We start from the raw sequence: 13095 nt of genomic DNA on the forward strand, positions 1-13095 counted from the left end.
CCCTTAATAGTTTAACATTAAAACATGTAAAATTATATCTAAAGCATTTAAAAATTTGAACAAATATAAAGCATTTAAAACTAACATTATACAATATAAAGGTTAATGGTAAAATTCATGCTAATAATTTAAAGTTTTGGTTTTTCTTTACTTAGAATATTATTAAATAATAATTAAAAACCACTATGACAGGTAGAGAAAGAGAGCATGCATTGAAGAAAGGAAGACATTTCATATTTTAGTACCATTAACAGCATATTTTTGCTGCTTTACGAACAATGAGCCTTACATTTTCATTTTGCACTAGGCCCTGCAACTTATGTAGCCAAGTCCGTATAGAGTTAATATAAAATCTAAAGGGAAGAGGAGAGCGTACTTTTCTTACATCAGCAGAAAGAGAGGAGTGCTATGCTGTAACCAGAAACACTTGTAAGGAAGCCTCTCTTATGACTTGGATGGTTTAGTAAATCTCTGGATGTTCTTACACACAGGCTCCCAAATATGGCTCTCCTATCTGCCACATAACCTCCTCTACCTTTCACTGACATTAATTAGCCTCACAGATTTCCATATCTTACTACCACGGTACCCTTTATGAATGTCATTGCTGCTTTAGTCCCAGGTCTGGACAGACACAAGTTATCCTATAATAATAGTCTATTCATTTGACTCAAACCATTATTGTCAGTTTCATGTGAAGTTCTGACTTGAGTTCTGCTGGAAGGGTACTGTGAAATCACCCAGAGAATAGACATAAGACCAATACCCACTTGTCTCATCCAGGTCCAGGGTGAGGTCAACAGAATCAGGACATAGATTCATTGCCTGTTTACTGTCAGATTCGTTGCCTGTTTACTGTATACTCTATTTAAAGTTTATTAATAATCACAACCAAAAATCTTAAATGTGTGTCCTTGGCCACAAAAGGCAATCAGGGAAATAGCATGAGTTTTGAAGTCTTCCATAGTTTGGAATCAAGATTGAACCACTTACTTGACAAGTTAAGCACCCTCTGAATATACTTCCTCATTAATAATGTGTCAGTTGTATTATATCCATATGTTATTTTTCTCACAAAAGACAGAAAATTATAACTGAAGCAAACAATCGGTAGTAAAAGGGAAAAGATAATTAGCTGCTATGTGGATAGTTGCCATTCTTTTGGCAATTGAGAATTTGAATTCCTTTGCAACATTTAGGAACTCTCCTCCTTATGAAACAAAGCTCTCTATCAAAATACAAAGTATTAGATATTTACTCTACTGACCACTCCAGCAGTAAGGCTAACTGTCATAACCCTGTGTCTCCCAATCACAGGCATTCACCCCAAAATTTGAGCAATATGCTATTGACACAAAGGATTGAGGATTGTCCAGAATCTCTTCTGCTGAAGCTGGCATTAGCAGTCTCAGGTAAACCAGGTTGCAGAAGCATCAGGGGTGATCATTCCAAAGGCAGTGCCATTGTCCAATGTCCATGGAGCAAGCTCTGGTGTCCTTTCCCAGGGGCAACAATAGTAATGCCTGTGTCAGGGCAGCACTGCACCATAATTTACAGCATTGTTCCTCTGTTGTGTATATATATATATATCTCCCTACTTTGGTTCTATGTATCTCCTAGAGAGTCTAAGAGCTGCCTGATAACCTGTGAATAAGTTTTCTGTTTATATTAGCTAGAATTGTTTTCTGTTGCTTGAACTAATAACCCAAATTGATGTAGCAGCATAGATTCCAAGAGGCCTTGACAAATGACACAGAGATAAACAATACTTCATTTCTAAGTGAAGATTTCTATACTTTAGAAAGCCCAGCCAAATCTTATTGATGACTACACTCTGGAGGAAAAGCAATGGATGTTTATTTAGTCTTAAGTTAGAGAAATAACTACAGACTCTGAATGTGCAAGATCACTTTGAAAGGAATAAGCTAGCTTAAGGGAAGAGTGTCCTTTACTTTAAGTTTGTGTGGATTATATAAAAATCCTTATACAATATGGTATTGTTACTTCTGAAAGATGTAACAGTCCCAGGGCCAAGTTCATAGAAGACTCTCAGGAAAGGCTTTTTGACTTGACTCTATAAAGCACAGTGTAAGGAAATGTCCTACGTATATTCTTGGCATCTCATTTGCTGAACCAGAAAGCTGATATTTCTGATGATCTTTAAAAAGATACCAGGGAATTATATATTTGAAACTCTCTGATGCCTATGAGCTGTCTCCTTTACTCAAGAGCATGTGTGTAATGAGTCAAAGAGGAACTGAAAGGGTATTAGGATTTTAGAAACAAGAATACACACATCTCTCTTAATCAAGGTACAGTCACTAACTCCTTTGTTGGTAGAAAGAAGTCCAATTACTACCAGTCTTGGTCATCCTAGCTTTTTCATTGGATTTATTTAACTTCCTTACTTGATCTTGCTCTGGTATCTGTTCCTCTCTCTGGATGGTTTGGTTTGCCTCTTATACCAAGACTCAAATGTACCTCTTGGACTATATGTAAAACATTGTTTTCCCTTTGCTTAAAACTATGAGATTTCTGTGATTTAAAATAACACTTAGGGCTTCCCTGGTGGCGCAGTGGTTAGGAATCCGCCTGCCAATGCAGGGGACACAGGTTCAAGCCCTGGTCCGGGAAGATCCCACATGCCGTGGAGCAACTAAGCCTGTGCGCCACAACTATTGAGCCTGCGCTCTAAAGCCCGCGAGCCACAACTACTGAGCCTGTGTGCTACAACTACTGAAGCTTGCGTGCCTAGAGCCCATGCTCCGCAACAAGAGAAGCCACCACAATGAGAAGAGTAGCCCCCGCTCACTGCAACTAGAGAAAGTCTGCGCGCAGCAACGAAGACCCAACACAGCCAAAAATAATAAATAAATAACATAAATAAATTAAAAAAGAAACAAAAAAAAATTGAAAAAAAAATAAAATAACACTTAGCCACAGGCATTTTTTTTTCTTGGACCTCAGATTTCTTCCTCCTCCTGACCCGGCTCTGCCTCCCTAAGCTACTTCCTGGCATCAATCCATCAGCCAAGGTCTCACATCTCTCCAAGGTGCAAGGACGGAACTAGATCCCATACTTATCAATGGAAAGTTTTCATCTGCAAGAAACACCATCTCCAACTAAAACAGATCTAACAAAATAGATTCTATGTCACTCAATGAGAAATCTACATTAGAAAGATTTAGTCTTGGTACAATCACTTAGCAATAATGTGAATAACTCAGAGGCATAACATTTTTCCACAATGTGGAAAGAAGATTGTCAATATATTTCTTCATGGTCCCAATATTTCAGCTATATCTCCAGGCATTACATTCTCACAGGACAGCATCCCAAACAGGAAAGAAGGGAGCAGAGATTAAATGGGTTTCTCTCTGTGTGGCTTTCCATTTTTACCAAGAAGGGATATTTTTCTCAGAATATCCTAAAAAGATCCCCCTTCATCTCACTGTGGAACCCATCCCCTCCACAAAATGAACGGTAAACACCCTGTGACAGAAACATTAGCAGTCAAACAAAATCTGTATTTATTTAGCAAGAAAGAAAGTGTTAAGTATCTTTTGGATATGTAGTCAGTGGTGGGTGTGATACCATGCCTTTTAGCAAGGTATAGAGAAGCAACTTCTCGCAAAAGTCTCAGCTTTAAAATCAGAAGTTTAGGATGATAATTCACATTTCAGTAAACAGGTTAGATTTATTGTGACTAATGCATAAACTGTACCATTCAGTCATGAAGGTGGAACCCTTTAGTATCTGTGATAAATGTCTTTGCTTCTGTTTCCTTTCATCATATTTGAGCATGATGTAAGGCAGGGATGATTGCAGTAGCAGTGGAGCTGAGACATCCACATGAAGGAGATGAATCACACCAGTGAATTTGTCTGCAGGATTTTGGATTATGACAGGTGAAGGAGTGAAAACTGCATGTAAAGACAGATGAGCCAAAGGCAGACATAAACATTACTTTGTCTGAGTCACTCTGCTCTGAAGAGACTGTGGAGACATGGCCCGTGGCGATAAATGTTAAAGAAAAAAGAGAGATTCAACTGAAAACTATTCTGACTGCACCACAGAAAGTGCTGCCTACTTGCTGGGATATGTTCTAAGATAGAAGGCTTTAGAAGAGACATTTAAAACAGAATTTGTTACAGCACAAAAAGTCCTCAATCAATATCCATGGCTGTATAACATAGTTTGTAACTAAGTATCTGTGTTAAAGGAGTAGGTTTCCATTACAAAACAATTCCTACACACTAGAATCTTCTTCGTGATCTTTTTACTCTTTCATCATATAATCTGCTCCAGAAAAATATCTTGAACTCGACTCATCAACCTTATTTTATCTTTAATAAGGGGATTTAAAAACCGTCAATGTAAAATGACCCAGCAATGTCAGTCACAATCAATTGTAGGCAGTATAACTATAGCAGTAGTAATAAAATATAAGGAAATTTTTCACTAACATTTTATTTTACTGACTGGAGGAAATAGCTAATATCAATCATTTCTTTTTAACCTCATGCTAAGGACCTTACCTCTCGTGTATTATTTTTAATGGTCAAAAATAACTGAACCGGCTTAATTTACTCAGGGCTATGCAGCTAGTGAGAGATCGAGCTGGTCTTTAAACTCTAGGTCTATCTTATTTCTAGTAGGTTGCTTTAGAGAAACCAGCATGTCCCATAATACCTGTTAGACTTTGGAAAAATAACAGATAGATGTTTTCGTCTCAGGATGCTAGGCATAAGAAAGGAGAAAGGGAGAGGACTACAAAGAAAGAGTTACTGCTTCTGTCCTAAATGAAGGTCGAAGAAAGGACTAGGATTAAGGGTGATAAAATATTGTCTCCATAGCAGGTATAGAAGTCAGGATTATCTAGAGAAAAAAACAGAATAAATAGGATGTGTGTGTCTGTGTGTCTAAATATATAGATATAGGTATAGACATAGATATAGACACAGATTCAGATATAGATGCATTTATTTAAGGCGTTGGCTCACAGGATTGTAGTGGCTGGCAGGCTGGCAGGCTAGAGACCCAGGAAGAGCTGATGTTTTAACTTGAGTCTAAAGGCAGAATTTCTTCTTCCTCAGAGATCTTCATCTTTTAGTCTAAAAAAATTTAACTGACTGGATGAGGCCCACATTATGGAGAGTAATCTACTTTCCTCAAAAGTACTCAGAGTCTATTGATTTAAGTGTTAACCATATCTAAGCAAATATCTCTACCACGACATCTAGATTGGCACTCTACCAAAAACTGGGTACCTGGGGTACTATGGTCTATCCAAATTACTCATCAAATCAGGGAAGTGACAGTTGAAAAACGCTACACAGAACATTGAGAAAACATAAACTGAGACAAATTAAATTATCACCTAATATTTTCTTTTGCTAGTAAATCTTAATATATTAATTATATATTGATATATACTATATATATATTTCATAACATCAATTTTTATCATTATATACAGTAATATCACTTTCCTTCAATCAAATTAATGCACAGAAACATCTCAAGCAGTATTAATTGAATAATTTAAATTTTAAATATCTAATACATGCCATGAGATATGCCAACACAAAAGGAGACAAAAGGAGAAAAAAAAAGACATAGTCTCTGTTCTCAAGGGGTTAACAGTCTGAAGAAGGAAGCAAGGAAACAGAATGCCTGTATAAAAAACAATTAGATCATCTTTACACTACTAATTTCATTGTCAAGGCCAGGGTTATTACATTTATTAAAGCTGGATGAATTAATCCCTGTCTGATAGGTTGATGAAAGTGAGCTCTGTACATCCAAGAATATGTCTTCTTGTCACGGATAATTTTCCAGAACAAATAGGAATACTAACAAACGTTTTCAAATCAGTAATAACAACTTGTTGGGAACACAATGCACGCACATTAAGGATAAAAGAAATATAAACTGCGATGATTTTATAGCTTCAATGGAAGTTACTCTACTAATTATGGATTTACATTAAAGTTTTAAACATCCAAATGCCACATAGGTACTAAATAAAAATGTGGAAAGAACCTTGCTCAGAGGATTAAATTAAAGTTATTGGATGTTCCCAGAGTCAGTGGGAAAGCAGGTACTTTTGACTTAGACCTGAGTTCAGGAGTCTGCTTCGTCACCATCAGTTGTGACCCTGAGAAAGTTACTTAAGCTGCAGAGTCCTAATCTATTTTTCCTGGTAATATAATCAACTGGTTGTTGGAGTTTTAAAGATTAAATGTGATCACACATGTGAAAGTGCCAAGCAGCACCTGAGAATAGAATGCTCTTAGTAAGGACTGTTTCCTTATTTGTATTAGATTTGAAACTTAGGATAACACAGGAGAACAGCTCAAAGGAGATTAGCTAATGAGACTGCCCATTATATTTTGCATCATTTATATCCTTTCTTTGGTATATAAATTGCTAATGTGATGTGAAATAAAATTGTTTCTATTCCCCACCTCCATCGCTGCTGCTGACATACACATAAACAGATACACACAGACACAGACACACATACCCTCCATGTGCAATAGAACATACAATTCTACATTATGAAATTATCATTGTTAGAGATTCCTACAGATTCTTGCTCTCACTTAAAGGTGTCTCCTGTTATCCAAAAGCAAAGTACACTTGAAATACACTGGTTTGTACAGGAATAACTAATAGGCTTAGAGGTTGTTGAAAATACCAGACTAGCAAGGTGAAGAAAGCAAACACAGACATGAATTGTGAGCCTGACCTTTGCTCTTGTCGTTCTCTATTTCATTTCTCCAGCTTAAAGAAGACATTTGCCTCCATATGAGATGTAGTTGGAGAACACTGTGTCCTCTGAAGCTATCCGGTGACGAATGTGCTTTCCATACCTTTGGCTTCATTCTGGAAAGCAAAACAAATTTTGATAAATGTTTCTTAGAACACCATATAAGAAAGGAGAGAGAGTGAGAGGCTAAATATCAAACTTGAGGGCTTTCAGCTTAGATCACAGAACTTCAGAGAAGGATGACATCTATTAGACCAAGCTTCTCTGTTTAGAGATGTAGTGACTGAATTATTCAGAGAACTTTAGGTTAAACTATTGTCAGAGAGGGGGCTTACTTTCTCTTCATTAATTTTAACCATAAAATCATAGATCCGATTTAGAAAAATTGTGAAAATAATTGTTGTGGGGAGTAGAAAGTATTAGAAGAGTGTAAAAATGAAGCATGTGTTTTCTTAAATAAGGTACATTATTGTGCGTTCCCGTATAGTCTTATGTCATTACACAGAAAAAAGTCTCCTACATTTAGGAATTAAACTTATCTTTAATCTTACGACACAAAAGTGTTGGTAATATTGTTAAAGAAAAGCGTTAAATCAGATTTATATTTTTAAGTCCCAAGGTTGGAAACTTCCTAAACAAAAGTGTGTATCATTAAATTATCTTGTAACCTGTTTTAATTTTATGCATTAGCTTGTTACATTTAATTAAGCAATATTTGAATTATATAAAGTAATATGGTAAATATATAAAGTTAATTACACATATATCACTTAGATATGTAAAGTAACTTAAATATATAAAATAAGTTACACATAATTGGTGTGTATAATAGTAATATAAACACTTGTGAGTACACTAACTTTAAGTATTTTTTTCTGAGGCCTTACCTTGTTTTTTCGTTTGGAACACATTCGTTTCTTCATTTTGCTTGACTCTCTGTGTTGGTTTCGATGCATTTGGTAAGACAGGCACCTCTCCCAGCCTTGAAGGAGTGGCCTCGTATAGGAGATAAATCTTATCCTTCAACCTTGCCCCAGCTCATGGTTGTCCGTCATAACTTTGTGATTGTCCAAGCAGCCTATTTAATTTTTAGCGCCTCCCACTAGTTGAGGGCGTGCGAAGACCTAGCAGTGTCGCAAAGAGGAAGATTTCAGTCAGCAACTTGATTTAGGCCAATTGGAAGCCAGACCCTCAGGAAGCAGCTTTTTTTTTTTTTTTTTTTGCCACGCAGCGCAGCGCGTGGGATCTTCCCCCACGGAACGAATCTGCGCCGCCGCCTGCGTTGGAAGCCGGGAGTCTTAACCACTGGACCACAGGGAAGTCCCGGGCAGTAGCTTTTAGAGTATGCCAATATATACAGTCCTGCAGGACTGCCACCTGTGCCAGGCGATGTAGAGTTGTCTCCTGGTGGCAGTCACAAAAAAAACGGGGCACCAGACGTAAAACTGGGCAGCAGACATGCGTAAAATCTTCCCTGGGGAGATCCTGGCACCCTGGAGCGCACAAAGATAGCGCCCTCCAGTCTCTGTCCGCTGAGAGCATCCCAGCGGGCCCACAAGTGTGTCAAATTAGACGCCTGCCTTCAGGCCAACAGTCCTCGGCAAGTGAAGGAGCTTCTCCCACACAAAGTCTCTGTGCACCTTGATCTGCCGCTTCCACACCGGGCCGGGCCGGGTGAGTCCCTGCGAGGAAGCCCTGTCAGAATCTTCTCAGATTGCTACAGGTGTGTGGGTCTCGTGGGCACAAGTTCGCGTGTTTTTCAAAGCTAAATATTTTGGGGGCCTGTTTCTCCGGTGAAGGTCTTAGAAGTTGGCTGTGCTGGAAGTGGGGTTCAAACCCTTCGCTCCTCAGGGAGAAGCTCCGGTTTTGAGTCCCCTCCCGACTATGGGGCCAGTGGGTAGCTGCGCCAGGAGTGGGGTTTCTGGCAGGATTGTGTCCCAACCTCTCCCACCTGCTTCCATGTGGGCCTGCTCTTGCATAGGTCTTGCTGAGCCAGTTTTTAGCTTTTTTTTTTTTTTTTTTTTTCCCAGACAAAGTTTTGTTCCTTATGTAACTGTAGATTTGGAGTGTTCTTGGGAGGAGGTGAGTTCAGGACCCTCTTCCATCACCATCTTTTTTTTTTTAAATTTTTATTTATTTATTTATTTATGTCTGTGTTGGGTCCTCGTTTCTGTGCGAGGGCTTTCTCTAGTTGCTGGCAAGCGGGGGCCACTCTTCATCGCGGTGCGCGGGCCTCTCATTATGGCGGCCTCTCTTGTTGCGGAGCACAGGCTCCAGACGCGCAGGCTCAGTAATTGTGGCTCACGGGCCTAGTTGCTCCGCCGCTTGTGGGATCCTCCCAGACCAGGGCTCGAACCTGTGTCCCCTGCATTGGCGGGCAGATTCTCAACCACTGCGCCACCAGGGAAGCCCTCCGTCACCATCTTGAACCTGAACTTGTCTACCTTAAAGAAATAGTATTCTTCCAGTATGCTCCCCAGTCCGATCTCATCGTCTTCTCTCCCCCATTCAAGAAGTAGCCGTTATCTTGAATTTGGTTTTTTATTTTTTATCTTAACTTTGCCTATTTGAAATAGATTTATCACACATATATGTCCATAAAAACAATATCGTTGAATTTGGCATGTCTTAAAATCTCCATAGAAATGGTTCTATAGTGTATATATTTATCTGTCTTGCTTTCTTTAACATTATCCAACACTCTGTTTGAAAGATTCCTCCGCGTGTATGTGTTATATAACACGCAAATGTAAGTTGGCCACAGCCACTCTCACACTATATTTGCCATCCAGAAAAAGTATTTTATGAACAATATTTTTCTACCTAAGCCAAATAAGGCGTATCAAAATATTTACTTCTTTATTGTCACTTTCTCTGTTCATGATCAATTTTGTAGCCTGAAATTCACAACAGTAAATGTTAATTTTGATTCTAAAGATAGCATCTCCTCCTTCTCAAGCCCAATTGTAAAATAACATCGTTATTTACCTCCCAGGTATTTTTTTTTTTTAAATATATATGCTAGGTATTATTTTTTTTTAATTTTATTTATTTATGGCTGTGTTGGGTCTTCGTTTCTGTGTGAGGGCTTTCTCTAGTTGCGGCAAGTGGGGGCCACTCTTCATCGCGGTGCGCGGGCCTGTCACTATCGCGGCCTCTCTTGTTGCGGAGCACAGGCTCCAGACGCGCAAGCTCAGTAGTTGTGGCTCACGGGCCTAGTTGCTCCGCGGCATGTGGGATCTTCCCAGACCAGGGCTCGAACCCGTGTCCCCTGCATTGGCAGGCAGATTCTCAACCACTGCGCCACCAGGGAAGCCCCCCTCCCAGGTATTTTGAAGCATAATTCTGACCAAGATTTATCAGCAAGAATAACAATACTAGGGAATTTGAAATTAAAATGAAGGGGCATAAATATCTGTGGGAGGTAGGGAGGGCTGGGCTCCAGGTAGAGAATTTTAAAGATGCTATCCAAATTTGAAAATATTATACTTAGCTTTGTGTAACTTAGGTCAGTAATTTTATTTCTTCCAAATTTTAGAATAATTTTATTTTATCGCATACATATTGCACATACATAGAAGGTGATGACAATAATTGGGACAATTTCTAAATGAATTGATTGAAAGGAGTTTTTTTCTAAAAGAATAGATAATAGAAAAAAAATCTGTTGTGCATTATTAGTCACTAAAATCCTCTCTTTTTGTTTGGATGACACCACATTGACTGAATTCCATTACTATTTACTTTCTGTTCTAACGTTCTAACTACTCCACAAGAATACATTCATATTCTGATTTCCTTTTAGATGCCAGGCACTGGGAGGTGTTCTTGCAGCAGGAAATAAGAAATAATGAAGATAGAAGTAGTCATTAATTGCCTTTGCAAAATACTAAGCAGACACTACCTTATGTGGGTTTCACTGGGACAAGACATTTTTACACTTAGTTTACCTAAAAATCAAAAGAGAATACTCTAGAGTTAGAGCTTCAGCCCTGAAACATCAACATGGCAGGTAAACTACTAATCTGCCAATCCTTAGAGTTATATTCTTGAAAATATGTGCCTGGTTTATAAGGAAAGAGTGCACTCTGTTGGGGACAGAGGGACACGTTCCACAATGGAAGCCGGCTCCTGGCAGAACTTAGCTACTTTTGTCCTGAATAATTAAGCGCAGACTCCGAAATTGAATACCAACAATTTATGAAAAAAGAAAAATGTTACAATTAACCAAGATGATCCTCCTTTGACTTTCCTAACTATATTAAAGCTCTTTATACATCTGATTTAAATATAATTTCATTATGATCGTGTACTGTGTAGGGCAAAGTCATGCAGTTTTGAATTAGTGGACTGTGCTTTACCTTACACTGTCCCATCCAGAGTTCCCATAATTTTCTTAGCTCTTTCCATCTTATTGGACACTCAAGTAATCTCAAACATGTGCTCTCTCACCACTGAAGGCTGCCCTTAGCACTTAAAAACGTATTACAGACGGCAAAATGAATGAACTGCAGATAAAAAGAAGACACTCTGTATTCAGTGTTTACCACTAAGAAGCCAGTAAGTGGGTGAGGGCACTAATGATCTAGGCTTCAAAAATCAGGATAATTCTATAACATAAATCCCATTCAACAGAGCCAGGCCAATCCAGGGTTTGGCAGGACAAAATTAACACATCTATAGCCAATCAGGTCAGCTCAGGGTATGAGAACATGATAAGGAAGGTGGGTTCCATTCTGAGACCAGCAAGTTTTGTAAGTTTCCAGACAAGTAGAGAAACTGAAAAAGAGGACCACAGTTCTGGAAACAGGTTCCAAATAAACTTCTGCTCTGAACTACCTCTCCAAGTAATAATACCCCTTTTTAAGATCTACTATTTTTAAATACTGACTACTAATTGTACTGCCATCATCAACCACTATTGTAAACATCATCTTAAGATGATGTTACTTTTTTAAGGTCCTAGTATATGCCAATCACCACAGGACTCACATCCCATATTCTGTTTTTTCATAATCTGCAGAACTAGTTCACAAAGTATATATTTTAATCCCAACTTTATAGGGAAATAAACTTGATTAGTTCATTAATTGTTTATTTCATTTAACTGACTTCACATCATTCTGATTTTATCTCACATGGTAACTGCTTAGGCTTGAAGAAAACACATGCTTGTGCAGTCACAATGGTATTGCCTCATATGGTCCATGTCTAATTTCTTATATACCGTTCTTCTCTACCACATGCTTCGATATCTATCATATTATTTTTTATTCATGGCAATAGGTATTTTATGAAATTATTTTTAAACTGTTGGCTGTTTCTCCCACAAGAATGTAATGTCCTTGAGGGGAGAGAATATGTTTGGTTGCTGCATGCTCAGAGACTAGAGCTGCACTGGGCACATAGTTGGCACTCACGAAATATTTGTTGAATGAATGAACAAAAGAATATCTTGAATAATAATCTGGTAAGTGGCAAGCCAGGATACGAGCAAACTCAGGTTTTCTTGAGTGGCCAAAGCTTATATTTCCTTTTATTTTCTTTCTATCAATACTATATTTCACATTTTACAGCCTCTTAGGATTATCAGGTTGTATATATTGTGACATCAAATTCCCCAATAATTGAGGAATTTTGTCTGTTTCAAACAAACCCAGCCCTTCAGGTATGAGAGAATTGCCACAAATTTTCATGTCTATTACACAGTCACATCATCTAGGTGGGTTTGATTCTTGAAAATGTATGCCCTCTTTGAGATCCACTAGATTGTAACCAAGATTAGACAATGCTAGACTCACAGAGGATATGTTAGTCTCCCCATCAGCACTTCAGTCACAATAATTCTTGAGAACTCCAGGGTTGGAGCTGAGTTCAGCTACCGGAAAGTATAACATGGGGCTTTAGTTAACTATACCATTAATATCAACTGAAATGGTCAAATAATTATAAAAATAGATAAGTGCAGGTTGCATTAAAAAATACTCTTTCTAAACCAGCGTTTTGAATTTATTACAGTTTGCAGAAACCATCTGGGCAAATAAGTTCATTCAGTCATATGTTTATTCCTTTCATAAATATTTATTGAGCACCTACTATGTACTTTTTACAACACTGGGAATAATGTGTAGTTGCAAATGCCAAATGTCAGAGGTAATGTTAATTAATTCATATAATAGATTAATCAAACTGTCCAAATATTATTTAATTTTCTGTCTAATCTGGAAATAAAATTGTCATCAGTCTACAGTTGGTGTTCCATATCCACGGGTTCTGCATTCTATATGCAGTTTGTTGAATACGTGGATGCAGAGCCCGA

This window comes from Balaenoptera ricei, chromosome 8 (genome assembly GCF_028023285.1).
Source record: "Balaenoptera ricei isolate mBalRic1 chromosome 8, mBalRic1.hap2, whole genome shotgun sequence".
Lineage (NCBI taxonomy): Eukaryota > Metazoa > Chordata > Mammalia > Artiodactyla > Balaenopteridae > Balaenoptera > Balaenoptera ricei.